At 37.9% G+C, this 14,827-nt stretch overlaps 1 pseudogene across 1 annotated transcript in view; it reads right to left on the reverse strand.

The window, feature by feature from the left end:
• The window catches only part of LOC126278258 (anoctamin-1-like), a 246,147-nt pseudogene that overhangs the window by 52,870 nt on the left and 178,450 nt on the right, over nt 1-14,827 (reverse strand). The window contains exon 3 of the transcript XR_007550680.1: nt 8,422-8,676. The product of XR_007550680.1 is annotated as an anoctamin-1-like (transcript). The remainder of the gene's footprint in view (nt 1-8,421; nt 8,677-14,827) is intronic.

The raw sequence follows: 14,827 nt of genomic DNA on the forward strand, positions 1-14,827 counted from the left end.
GAGCGCATCAAACCTGATTGAAGTACTCACACATTTATGCAACTGCTCACTTCAGGCAGGCACTTTCCCTGATGTGTTGAAAACATCAAAAGTTATTCCTGTATATAAAAAAGGGGATAAAGACAATGTAAATAACTACAGGCCCATCACAATTTCCTCCCGCATCTCTAAAGTACTGGAAAAAGTGATGTATGAGAAACTTATGAAATTTATTAATAAAAACAGCATCCTATGTAATGAACAACATGGATTCAGAAATAAGAGGTCAACAATAACTACTATCTATGCGTGCATCAATTCCATCCTAAACCTGATGGACAAAAAACAGGAAACAATAGGAGTCTTTATTGACTTGTCAAAAGCTTTTGACATGGTGGACCATATAATTCTGCTATAAAAGCTAGAAAGATATGGTATTCGAGGTCTGTCCAACAAGTGGATCAGTTCCTTCCTGACAAATCGTATGCAGGCAGTGTGCGTCAAGCACACAAATATTGAACTAAAAACTGTATCTAATCACTTATCTGACTATAAACAAATAAAATGTGGTGTACCCCAAGGATCCGTATTGGGACCCCTTCTGTTTCTTCTGTACATAAATGATCTAAGCTTAAATATTGATGCACACAAAACAATCATATTTGCAGATGACACCACGATTCTACTACAAGGAGGCGACGATGAACAGTTACAGCAGACAGTAAACACGGTCACGAAACAACTTAGTAACTGGGCACAGAGTAATCAGCTTGTAATAAACAGTAAGAAAACCGTTGCTCTAAAATTCCACAATGTTCCTAACAAGGACATGTTTATCCCATCAGTCTCTATCAATGACGAGCCAGTTGGTAACAGTACTGAAACCAAATACTTAGTACTTTGGCTGTAGAGTAACATCAGATGGAATAAGCATATTGAATATCTCAATGCTGAACTGAGCAAAACATGTTATCTTCTTTGTTCATGAAAATCATGCTGTAGTGAGAAAACAGTATTGAATGCATATCATGCATACTTTCATTCTCATCTTAGATATGGGGTCACCTTCTGGGGAAACTCTAAAACAGCTAATAGCACTTTTAAACTACAAAAAGGGGCCATTAGAATCTTGTTTGGGTGCAAGCCTAGAGACTCTTGTAAACCCCTGTTTAAGAAATCAGTATTCCCCATTACCATGTGTATACATTATGGAAACCCTTTTGTTCTTTAAATTAAATGTAATAGGCAAGGACCGGAGACTACAAAAAAACTGTGATATACATGAGCACTTTACCAGACGAAACAGAAACTTACATATGACTCAAATCAGCACAGCACTGTGCCAAAAAGGTACTTTTCACATGGAAGTTAAGCTTTATAACAAACTTCCTGAAAACATAAAAGCTATCACTGAGGTCAATACATTTGGAAAATCTCTAAAGTCATATTTACAGCATCACTGCTTTTACTCCATTGAAGAATATTTAAATTTATGAAATGTGTTATATAAATACTTACTTACGTGTAAAGTGTATTATTGTAAGCTTAAATATGTATGCCTTGAAATTACTTTCAGCCTGTATATTTATAACTTGACTTGTCCACTGTCTTATGCATAAGCTGCTATGTAGACAACAGGACCAATAAAATACAATCTACAAACAGTGTACACCTACACTTCAGTAACTCATCTCCAGACAGGACTGAATTGAAATCTCTTCCAGTCAGACAAGGCATACTGCTACATCAAAAACTTAAATAACCAGCAGGTAAAACAATAGAAAATTTCTAGCAATACCATCATGTTCTCAGTGAAAGAAACTTATTTTGTACTCTGAACAATCTATCTTGAAGCCCTTGTAACAAGCTAACAGATAAGATTTATTTTTTCAAAGATGATTTAATATACAAGGTAAATGATAACAGTATTCAACCAGTACATCAGCTATGGCTATTTCTGAAACCTTTTTTGACACATGTGGTAACTGGTAGCAAATATTTATTTCTGTTTCATTTTGTCTAGGCTAAAAGAAAAATTTTCATGAAAGGACAGTTTCAGTAGAAAGAAAAGTAAATTTTTTTTTAGAGAATTTAAAAGCCAAGGCATCAACATTAAAAATGGAAAAAATAAGTACATAACACGATAGAGGATGAAGTGGGTGTTGAATTGGAGCTCACATCGGATACAGTTTTAGAGTAAGAGGTTGAAGAGGTATGGAAGACTTGTGATCAAACAATACACATGGGATACACAACATACCTGCAGAATTTCCAAGCACTGAGGGAAATGGCAATCAAATCATTATTCAATTTGGCGTGCAGTATCTATGAGATTGGAGACTTGCTACAAGACTTTCACTTTCACTGAAATATTATCCACAGAATCAAGGAGATAGTAAGGGTAGATAAACACAAGAACTACCATACAGTCACCTTTGACAGTTCATGCATTCGCTTTACTGATTACAATGACCTACAGAAGGGAGAAAAAATTAAATGTCAGATGATGAATGATTTGTCTTTTGAAAGGTAAAGGTACCAGAAAGACAGTTCTGACATTGTGCATTTAACAGAAATACGACTTAAGAGAAATCAAGACACTTTCATAGAAGTTGATGACCTAAAGAAAGCATTCGACAATGTAAAATGTTGGGAGATGTTTGAAATCTTCATAAAAATAAATATATACAACAAGGAAAGAGTCATCATAGACCTTATATTCAAAAACAAAGAAGGCAAAGTAAGAATGAATATCAAACAAGGCATGCTCAGATTAAACAGAGCATAAGGCAGGGATACAGTCTGTTTGCTCAGGTGTTCAGCCTGTATACTGAAGAAGCAACAAAGGAAATGAAAAAAAGATTCAGAAGTGTGATCAATATTCAAGGTGAAAGGATAAAACTGACAAGATTCACTGTTGACATTCTGTCCTTTGTGAAAGTGAGGAAGGATTGCAGGACCTCTCAAATGAGATGCACTTTACTGATCACAATATTCATTGAAAGGAAATAAAAGAAAAATTACTTTACTGAATAGTAGTAGTAGTAGTAGGGGGTAGTAGTAGTAGTAGTAGTAGTAATGAGGTAAGTAACAATGCTGTCATCAAAATTTAGGCCATGTAGTAGAGAAACTATATTAATGCTGTTATCTTGAAAGCAAACGAACACAATGGATGAAGCAAACAGGATACAAATACAGACAAAGACAGCTTTCATTGCTGAATCCCTGCTCTACTTAATAAGCTATCCAAAATTTCCTCGTGGGAAAGGAAGGCATGATGGAAGGAAGCAAATTTAGAATTTAGGAATGACTCAGAATTCAATTCACCAATGCCTTGAACTGCAAAAGATATATGGTATCAAAATGAAATCTTGAGTCACTTGCAATGGATTAAATTGGAAATTACCAAAATCCATAGAGAGAGCCCATGTGCCAGTTAGTGTTGAAAAGCCATTAGGCATGTTATGAGGAAAGCAAAACTTGTTTAACCTTAGAAATTACAGGCTGGGTCTCAGACAGAGGAGGATTTTGTTTTACAAATATCTATTAGAGTACACTACTTATTGTAGCTTTCAGTTAACACTCCTAGACCCCACTACTTGTTTCATCATTCCTCTGTTCCCCAGTTGCTTGTTGACATTAACCATTTCTACTTATGCATTTTTCTTGTAACACTGGTTGTTAGCAGTAAAACATTGTGACTGGCTTAACAGTGTCCACTAAGTGAGGAAGAAATTGAAAAACCTATTAGAAACTAATAATGATGATTCAAATGTAGATACAAATTTTGTTCCTGAAAGTGGTTATAATGCAGAAAGTGAAATGAGTGCTGAACAGCAAAAATAACATCATTACTCCTATCAGAAACGTGATTACACTCACTCACACTGATCAAGATTATCTATGATCTAATATGGTTGGTTGTGTTCCCTCTTCCAGCAAATCATCACATTGCTATTCGTTGAGAGAAGGACAAACCAAATGGCTCAAAAATGTTCCCCATCAAAATGTCCATACAAGATCTCATAATACAATATTGCATTTGATTGGCATCACTCGGGAAGCCAGAAATGCTAACACCATTGTCAAGCCCTGACAACTGTTCACTGACGATGATTTGCTTGACTTGATAACAGAGCACAAATTCTTACACAGATCACAGAGACCAAAATACTGCTATAAACTTGAAAAAAGAGAAATTCAAGGCCTTTTTGGGTCTTCTGTACACTTTTGGCATTCTTCGTGGGGATAACATGAAAATGGAAGAATTCTGAGACACTTGTGGCACAGGGACAGAAATCTTCCCACCAAGTATGTCACTAAGAAGATAATTTTCTTTTGAGATGTGTTAGATTAGATGATACTCACACAAGAGAGGAATGTTAAAAAGGTGCTAAGTTGGCCCCTGTACGTGATGAAGCCGCCCCCCCCCCCCCCCAAAAAAAAAAAAATAAAAACTCCATAAGGCATTACACAACGAGTGAATACCTTATACCACTGTATTCCATTTGGATGAAATGTTACTACCTTTTTGGGGATGATGCTCTTTCAGAGTGCACATTCCTTCAAAACCTGGAAAGTATAGGATCAAAATACTTATCATGGGAGACGCAAAAGTGTAATGTGTACAAAATTTGGAACAACAACCTACAAATTTCTTTCAGCTGAGTAACACAGCTGATGATGTTATGCTAAGACTTTTAGAACCAGTGAAGAGTACAGCAAGGAATATTACCACTGACAACTGGTTCACGAGCTACACTCCTGCTAGAAAACTTTTCACAGATTATAAGTTTACAATCCTTGGAAAATTGCACAACAGAAGAGATATTCCTCCAGACATCTTTCCTCACAAGAAAATAGAAATATATTCACACACATTCTGGTTTAATATCAATTTCCTATTGGTGTCGTATGTGCCAAAGAAAAATAAAAGTGTAATTTTGTTATCATCATGGCATACAAGCAATAAAATCAATGCAGAAACATAATTTGAAAAAATCAGATATCATTATGTTCTAGAATTCAACAACAAGTAGACTGGATGTGATTGATGCCATGTGTTCAATATAATGTTAGATGGCAAACAAGATGTTGGCCTCTTGCCATTTTGAATGTTGTTGGTATAAAGGTATTTGCAGTATACAAAGCAAACAAAGGACTGATATTTCAAGACGACTATTTCCCAAGCAACTGGGTTTGGAACTGATAAACCTCACATGGCACAGGGAGCTAACCAAAAGACTCTCCCTGAAGAATCTTTTTCTGGGATTACCACTCAGAAGGAAGTTCTAACCAGTAACATGTATATCGTAATAAGTCACAACCATTTTTCTTATTAGATTTTACTATACAGTAAATGTGTAATATTGTATAATAATGTGTGTGAAGATCTTAAATTCATAACTTCTAAGGACGAGAACTTCAAAAAAGATTTTAAATTTCCAAGATTGTTTTTAATTATTGAATACTCTGATTCTCTGATTTTCAAAGGAATAACCCTATTTTTAAGGATATGGAGGATAAATGGAAGGTAAATAAAAAGTTGGTCTGTCAGACCCATCCCGTCCATTTTTTTTTCCCCACCCATCCATTCCAGGGATAAGAGCTGTATTCATATTGCATGTTTAAAGTTTGGTACTTGCTAGTGTGACAAGCTGCAGAATAAACAGACAACCTGACAAGATCAGAGCTTACATAGTCATTAAGTAAGCTACTGTTACTAGCAGTGCCACAGGTGACAATAAAAATAAATTCTGTAGTATTTTACCACTCTAGTGTAACATTTTTGTTTATAAAATGCACTATTTAGGATAAATTATATGAAAACAATATATTGTGGTTAAATGCTTTGTTTGACTATGTTGGCTCTTGCAAGTTACCCTGATTAAACTAAAAATAAATGTATGTTCTGGTGGAATGTAAAACAAACAAACACACACACACACACACACACACACACACACACACACACACACACACACACTGTGGCTGCACAGGTGTGCGTGCCTGTGCACTCCTGCTGATGAGCCGAAATTTACAATAGATTTATATTACTCAGTATAATAATAATAATAATAATAATAATTCTACTCACAGTTGGAAAGCCCCTGGAAAAGATAAAATAGCAAATTTCTGGCTAAAGAAGTTCATTTCAACACATTCACATTTAACTAAATTATTTAACAGTTACATTCAGACCCACACACATTCCCTGATACACTTACACATGGAATAACTAATCTGAAACATAAAGATCAAGCAGACACAGCAAACCCAGCAAAATATTGCCCCATAACATGCCTACCAACAATATACAAAATATTAACTTCAGTCATTACACAGAAATTAATGACACATACAACACAGAACAAAATTATAAATGAAGAACAAAACGGCTGTTGCAAAGGAGCACGAGAATGTAAAGAGCAACTGATGATAGATGCAGAGGTGACATATCACCTACACATACACTGATTACCAAAAAGCTTTTGATAGTGTACCCAACTCATGGTTGCTACAGATATTGGAAATACAAAGTAGATCCTAAACTGATATAGTTCCTAAACATAGTAATGAAAAATTAGAAAACCACACTTAATATCCAAACAAATTCAAATAATATTACATCACAGCCAACGAAGATTAAGCATGGAATATACCAAGGAGACTCATCAAGTCCTTTCTGGTTCTGCCTTGCTCTGAACCCAATATCCAACATGCTAAATAATACAAATTATGGATGTAATATTACTGGAACATACCCACACAAAATCACACAATTGCTATACATGGATGATCTAAAACTACTGCCAGCAACAAATCAACAACTTAACGAATTACTAAAGATAACAGAAGTATTCAGCAATGATATAAATGTGGCTTTTAGTATAGACAAATGTAAGAAAAATAGCATAGTCAAGGGAAAAAACACTAAACAAGAAGATTACAAATTGGATAACCACAGCGACTGCATAGAAGCGATGGAAAAACAGATGCCTGTCAATATCTAGGATACAGACAAAAAATAGCAATAGATAATACAAATATTAAAGAAGAACTAAAAGAAAAATATACACAAAGACTAACAAAAATACTGAAAACAGACTTAACAGCAAGAAACAAGACAAAAGCTATAAATACTTATGCTATACCAATATTGACCTACTCATTTGGAGTAGTGAAATGGAGTAACACAGACCTAGAAGCACTCAATACACTTACACGATCACAATGCCACAAATATAGAATACATCACATACATTCAGCAACAGAAAGATTCACATTAAGTAGGAAGGAAGGAGGAAGGGGATTTATCGACATAAAAAACCTACATTATGGACAGGTAGACAATTTAAGAAAATTCTTTCTAGAACGAACAGAAACTAGCAAAATACACAAAGCAATCACTCATATAAATACATCGGCTACACCACTGCAATTTCATAACCACTTCTACAACCCTTTAGATCACATAACATCAACAAATACGAAGAAAGTAAAATGGAAAAAGGAAACACTACATGGCAAGCACCCGTATCGTCTAACACAGCCACACATCGATCAAGACACACCCAACACATGGCTAAAAAAAGGCAATATATACAGTGAGACGGAAGGATTCATGATTGCAATACAGGATCAAACAATTAACACCAGATTTTACAGCAAGCATATTATTAAAGATCCCAATACTACAACAGATAAATTCAGACTTTGCAAACAACAAACAGAAATAGTAGATCACATCACAAGCGGATGTACAATACTAGCAAATACAGATTACCCCAGAAGACATGACAATGTAGCAAAAATAATACATCAACAACTTGCCATACAACATAAACTAATAAAACAACACGTTGCCACATACAAGTATGCACCACAAAATGTACTGGAGAATGATGAATACAAATTATACTGGAACAGAACCATTGTAACAGATAAAAAACAGCACATAACAAACCTGACATCATACTCACCAATAAAAAGAATAAATTAACACAACTAATCGAAATATCCATACCCAATACAACAAATATACAGAAGAAAACAGGAGAAAAAAATTGAAAAATACATCCAATTGGCTGAGGAAGTCAAGGACATGTGGCATCAGGATAAAGTTGACAATATACCAATCATACTATCAACTACAGAAGTCATACCACACAATATCCACCAGTACATCAATGCAATACAGCTACATCCAAACTTGTATATACAACTACAGAAATCTGTAATTCTTGATACATGTTCAATTACCCAAAAGTTCCTAAATGCAATGTAACATATCGTATAGTTTAAAGGAAGTCATGCTTGATCAAGGTCCGCGTCACTTTCCATTTTTAACCAGACGTAACGTCTGAGAAAGGAAAGAAATAGAAATAGAAATAATAATAATAATAATAATAATAATAATAATAATAATAATAATAATAATACCTCTTTCATTGGCATACGAAGTTTCAGGATTTCAGTATAACGGCACAGCACTTCATGAGTAGCATGTATTTTCACAAAATTCAAATGCTTCACTTTTTCATGTTCCAGAATCAGACCTTCTTCTTCCAAATGTTTTTCAAAGATCTCTCGTTTTATTTTGGCATTTGCTGCAGCACTAGATGCTGCTTTGCTTCCTTCTTCTTCCCACACCAGTACGAAGTCCACTGAACTTCCATTAATTGACATTGTGGGAATCTACAAAAGAAAAAAAATAAGACTATGTTATAAGTTGCCTTTTATTACAAAAGATACTGGTAAATGTAAAGGATGTTTGAAAGTTCTAGAGTAATTTGAGTTGTGTTGACAGCAGTACTGAGGCATGTGAGATGATATTAGCTTCAAAATTCATCAGCAGATTTCTTTCCAGTTAGCCGGCATTGTCTCGAATGTTACTAGGGCTTATTAAAGAATATATTACTTCACAGTTTCTGAACAATCATGAATTGAATCAGCAGTAGTATTGCCTCAAATTCGTTTTACCTGTACAAGACAGACTGCACAGAAACCTTAACAGCAACATTTTTTAGCTGTCTTGTGTCTGTGCAAGAAGACAAATATTTGTTGATAAGCTGATAGCTGATTAGATGTGGGTCTATGAATTTGAAGTAAAAGTCAAACTTTAACTCAAAGGAAAATGATGAAAAATTTAACATTTTCCTTTGCTTCAATTGAATCCTTGTCCCATGAAGGGATTTGTTAAAGTATTTATCCATACTCACTGAAAGTATAAGACAACGTTTAGCTTAGTAACTTCTGGTGATAGCTCGAGACTCATTTCAAGACTATTTTTACAAATGAGAAATATACTCTGAGAGGTATATATACATTAGGGGAGGAATGTATTTAGAAGAAAGATTCAATAGAATCCACGTTACCAGTCTTCTTCATTTAAAAATATGTTTTTGTGGTAGTGGTTCTGAAGTTTTCTAACAGACTTTGCAAGTTAAATGAAGAGTTAATGTCTCATATTTCAAATATTAATACTTTTATTCCTAGACAAAAGGTATTAAAGTCACCAAATGGCTAAAACAACAGGAGGGAACTCAACTTTCTGCATACATTTCTACTTCATTACTTAAGAGTTAAAGGTACACTTCAACCAGGTATTTTAATGGGCAGAACAATTCCAACTGTAACTAACTGACATTGCAGTCATACAATCTTACATATTGATAACAATCAAAATAATCAATTGACAATATTAAGTAATAGGATAGATAAAAAAATCTACTCACTAAGTGGCAGCCAGTGGTTCCTCCTCCTGGCAGAAGGGTTGAAGGTTAAGGAAGAGGAGTGAAGGAAAAGGACTGGAGAGGTTTAGGAAAAGGGGCAGAGTTCAGGAAAGTTGGCTAGAACTCTGGGGCAAGGGAGACTTATGGATGGGATGAGAAGGAAAAATAGACTGTAGGGAACTGCACCGGACAATATTTGAAAACCTGAGAGCTTTCATTTAGTTATTGTAAATGCCAAATGATTTTTGTAACTGAAGAAAGGCTGTGTCCATGTGAGGCCACTGATAAATGGCTATAAAGATGTCGAGGAAAAAACTAATCAAGTTTCGCACAACTGAGGTTTTCGGAATCCATGTAGGTTTGCTTGGAGGTGTTCATTCTGTTCAAGGTATATCAGTAAATTTGAGCTTTGAATAGGTTATAACATTCTACAGCAGATATCAATGATAATGGATGGTTTTTGTGGATCAATTCCACTATATTCCTTGTACACAGGTGTGCCCGCTGCTAAATATTTATTCCTCCCTGAAAATGACTCTTGCCTATTTGATTGAGCATTTAAATATTTCTACTTGTTTCTGTTGCTCTACATGTTTTACGTAGTTTTTACAGGATGGAGTAGCTGTACAGGTGCTTGTACATATTGACATGTGTGTATGTGTTCTATATTTGTTCCACTAACATGTTCCATATCATAACATTTATCGATAATTTTGTTTTGGGACTACTAGCTAGCTAGCTAACTAACTAACTGAAACAAAATTTAAGAAAAATCAATAACAACAAAAAAATTAATCACAATAAAATACGTCTGAGTAGAATACAAAGGCAACAACACTCTGGATTAGAAACGACAAGGTAATGGTACCACAGAAGTATCCAGTCTCAACACCTTCAGGAACCATCAGTGAAGAAGTCAACAGAAATGATGATGATGTTAATGTGAAGCCACTAAAAGGCTGGATGAAAGGCTTAGATTTAGCATCCTGTTGACAGTCAGTCTCTATTGACCTGAGTCCTAGCTCATACAAGGATGGAAAAGGAAACTCTTAAGGAACAGTTCTATCCGCTGGAGAAAAGTTTAAGGAAACGATGAGAAAACTGGATCAGCAGACGGTAATTTGGGCTGTGCTCACCATATCTGTTGGTTCGAAAATTTACGCTTCATGTGTGCACCCGGAAAATTGTTTGGGACCCTTGTTGTTCATGTTGTATATTAGCGAACTTGCAGACAATATCAGTAGTAACGTCAGACTTTTTGCCTATGATGTAGTTATCTATAATTAAGTACTGTCTGAAATAAGTTACACAAATATTAACACTTTGCCGTCCGCAAGTCTCGTACAAATTTATTCGCTTGGCGGCGGCAGCGCTAATTCGGATTACTTGGCTTGTCGCCGGCCCTTCTTGACGTTATCGGGAGATCATAAATTGTTACGTTTTACTAATCTCATCTCCAGTTTTCAACCCTGTTCACCTATTGTCATGAAATTTCGACGACGTATTTACGTAAATAAATACAAAAATTTATTTATTTCGTATATTTGTTTATTTGCATTGTCTTTGGTACTTAATATTTCTCTTGCATATGATCTGCAGCAAAACAGTCTGCAAACGCAACGCCAAAAGACTTGCACATTAGGTTTATTGTTTTTTTTTGTTTTTGTAACATACATGGAAGTTTGTTTTCGTTTGTTGGTGTCTGAAATACGTAGGCCTATTAGTTGGTGTTGCTTTACGGGGCCGGAAAGTCTGTCAACTGGATCATGACGAGACGTACGCGATGTAGTGGCAACTTCCAAGTTTTACTAGCGCATTCATCGTAAATAATCGTGTCGTCTCTTTCGTCTGCCATGATGAAAGGGCACAAGTACGTATAAAAACAAAAAAAAAACTTGTTGCCGTGTGTAACTTATTGTTACCTCAACAAAACACCAACAGAATGCACAAGATACTAAAGTGCTGTCGCCGGCCACTGCGCGATAGTGTGCTCGCGACATCACTATGGTGTCACCGGCCACTGAGCGATACTGCACTCCTGGAAATGGAAAAAAGAACACATTGACACCGGTGTGTCAGACCCACCATACTTGCTCCGGGCTGTACAAGCAGTGATCACACGCACGGCACAGCGGACACACCAGGAACCGCGGTGTTGGCCGTCGAATGGCGCTAGCTGCGCAGCATTTGTGAACCGCCGCCGTTAGTGTCAGCCAGTTTGCCGTGGCATACGGAGCTCCATAGCAGTCTTTAACACTGGTAGCATGCCGCGACAGCGTGGACGTGAACCATATGTGCAGTTGACGGACTTTGAGCGAGGGCGTATAGTGGGCATGCGGGAGGCTGGGTGGACGTACCGCCGAATTGCTCAACACGTGGGGCGTGAGGTCTCCACAGTACATCGATGTTGTCGGCGGAAGGTGCACGTGCCCGTCGACCTGGGACCGGACCGCAGCGACGCACGGATGCACGCCAAGACCGTAGGATCCTACGCAGTGCCGTAGGGGACCGCACCGCCACTTCCCAGCAAATTAGGGACACTGTTGCTCCTGGGGTATCGGCGAGGACCATTCGCAACCGTCTCCATGAAGCTGGGCTACGGTCCCGCACACCGTTAGGCCGTCTTCCGCTCACGCCCCAACATCGTGCAGCCCGCCTCCAGTGGTGTCGCGACAGGCGTGAATGGAGGGACGAATGGAGACGTGTCGTCTTCAGCGATGAGAGTCGCTTCTGCCTTGGTGCCAATGATGGTCGTATGCGTGTTTGGCGCCGTGCAGGTGAGCGCCACAATCAAGACTGCATACGACCGAGGCACACAGGGCCCACACCCAGCATCATGGTGTGGGGATACACCTCTGGTGATCGTCGAGGGGACACTGAATAGTGCACAGTACATCCAAACCGTCATCGAACCCATCGTTCTACCATTCCTAGACCGGCAAGGGAACTTGCTGTTCCAACAGGACAATGCACGTCCGCATGTATCCCGTGCCACCCAACGTGCTCTAGAAGGTGTAAGTCAACTACCCTGGCCAACAAGATCTCCGGATCTGTCCCCCATTGAGCATGTTTGGGACTGGATGAAGCGTCGTCTCAAGTGGTCTGCACGTCCAGCACGAACGCTGGTCCAACTGAGGCGCCAGGTGGAAATGGCATGGCAAGCCGTTCCACAGGACTACATCCAGCATCTCTACGATCGTCTCCATGGGAGAATAGCAGCCTGCATTGCTGTGAAAGGTGGATATACACTGTACTAGTGCCGACATTGTGCATGCTCTGTTGCCTGTGTCTATTTGCCTTTGGTTCTGTCAGTGTGATCATGTGATGTATCTGACCCCAGGAATGTGTCAATAAAGTTTCCCCTTCCTGGGACAATGAATTCACGGTGTTCTTATTTCAATTTCCAGGAGTGTATTACACGACACCACTGTGGTGCCGCCGGACGGCAGTGTTGACTCCTCATAAAATTTCAAAGCGGTATACAAACTGGCAACATGCTTTAAATGTTCAGTAATGAAACATTTTGCATTTAACAAAACTGGCATAGTATCTTATGACTACAGTTGGAAACAGTCAACTCATACAAATACCTATGTGTAACAATTTGTAGGGATGTGAAATGGAATGCTCAGTTGTTAACGCAAGTGATGACTTCACTTCATTGATAGAACGCTATGGAATGCAATTGGTCTGAAAAGGAGATTGGTTACCAAACACTCGAGTAACCCATCTTTGTATACTGCCCTAGTGGTGGAGGAGGCATGTCACGTAGGTCTAACATGGGTTACTGAACGTACACAGAGAAGGGTAGCATAGTAGAAAGGGTCACCGGTGTTTGCCCATGGGAGTGTGTCACGGAGATGCTGAAGAAAAGGAACTGACAGATGCTTGAAGATAGGTGCAAACTATCTGAAGAGGGCATACTTACAAAATTTCAAGATCCAGCTTTCAAAGTTGAATCATAGAATATACTAAAAACCCCTACGTGTCACTCTTGCAGGGATCGCGAGGGCAAGAGTACCACGCGCAGCGGTGTTTCAACAATCGTTGTTTCCGCGCTCCTTAAGGGAATGGGCTGGAAAGTATGCTCTCTCGATCAAAACAGGAGTGTTTTCGTTAACAGACAGTCGAATACGGTTTGATGAAAACATGTAAAAGTCCTAATCTCGTCAGACTGAAGTCAACGGGTCATGCATTCAAATACGGGGGGGGGAGGGGGGGGGGGCATTTTACACCTTCAAAATCGTGCAATAACTGGCTTACGTAGTTTTATGAGAGGGAATTTCCGTTCACAATCAACTACTTGTAGGTAGGTGAGCTTTTTACAAGTCAGCGCATCACTCAGCTACCAATCACATAGCGTGTGGCTCGGTGACAACGACCGACTACTTGTGACGTATGTACAGTATGCCGACGACTGTACATAAGCAAAAACATGCGTAGGAGGCGTTGGCTGCCAAACGGAACTTAACCGATTCCCTCCTTGATCATTGTTAGAGTAATGGATTTTGTGCTTTTGTCTCTTCTCAATTTTTATTTTAATTTTTGCTTTGTTTTCTTGACATTTTGCAAAGGTTGCATGACTACCTGGTATTTTTCCTACGACTTTCTTTCCCTGCACAAGATTCAAACTATCTCAAATCGAAAGGTTACTTTGGTTTTACAATGCCCAAAAAAACTACACTGAGCGTCAGTAAGAATGAAAATAGATGCAACACGTTTTTATTGAAAATTGTTTCAACGATGTAGGAGGAGAAAAATAATTTTGTATGTTATTTGGCACACAGAAATAAAACAGGGCAGAAAGGATAAGCTAAAAGGGCTCTGTATGCTGCTTTCTAAAAAAGTTTGATTTTTTCATACCTATATAGTTTCTCGAGTAAATAAATGTCGAAGTTTGCAACTGTTTGGACGACACACTTCCTATTCTTCCAGTTCTCAGTAGCATCAATAATCTACAATACGATCCATTCACGAATATCAGCTACGAATTTGACTTGGTCATCACTAAATTATCATCATTGTTAATTCCTTAATTCTCTGACTACGTTGAGATATTTTGTACGAAGAAGGGATCCTCATAACCTCAGTTACACGTTCATGTGCAAAACTGC

This window comes from Schistocerca gregaria, chromosome 6, assembly GCF_023897955.1.
Source record: "Schistocerca gregaria isolate iqSchGreg1 chromosome 6, iqSchGreg1.2, whole genome shotgun sequence".
NCBI lineage: Eukaryota > Metazoa > Arthropoda > Insecta > Orthoptera > Acrididae > Schistocerca > Schistocerca gregaria.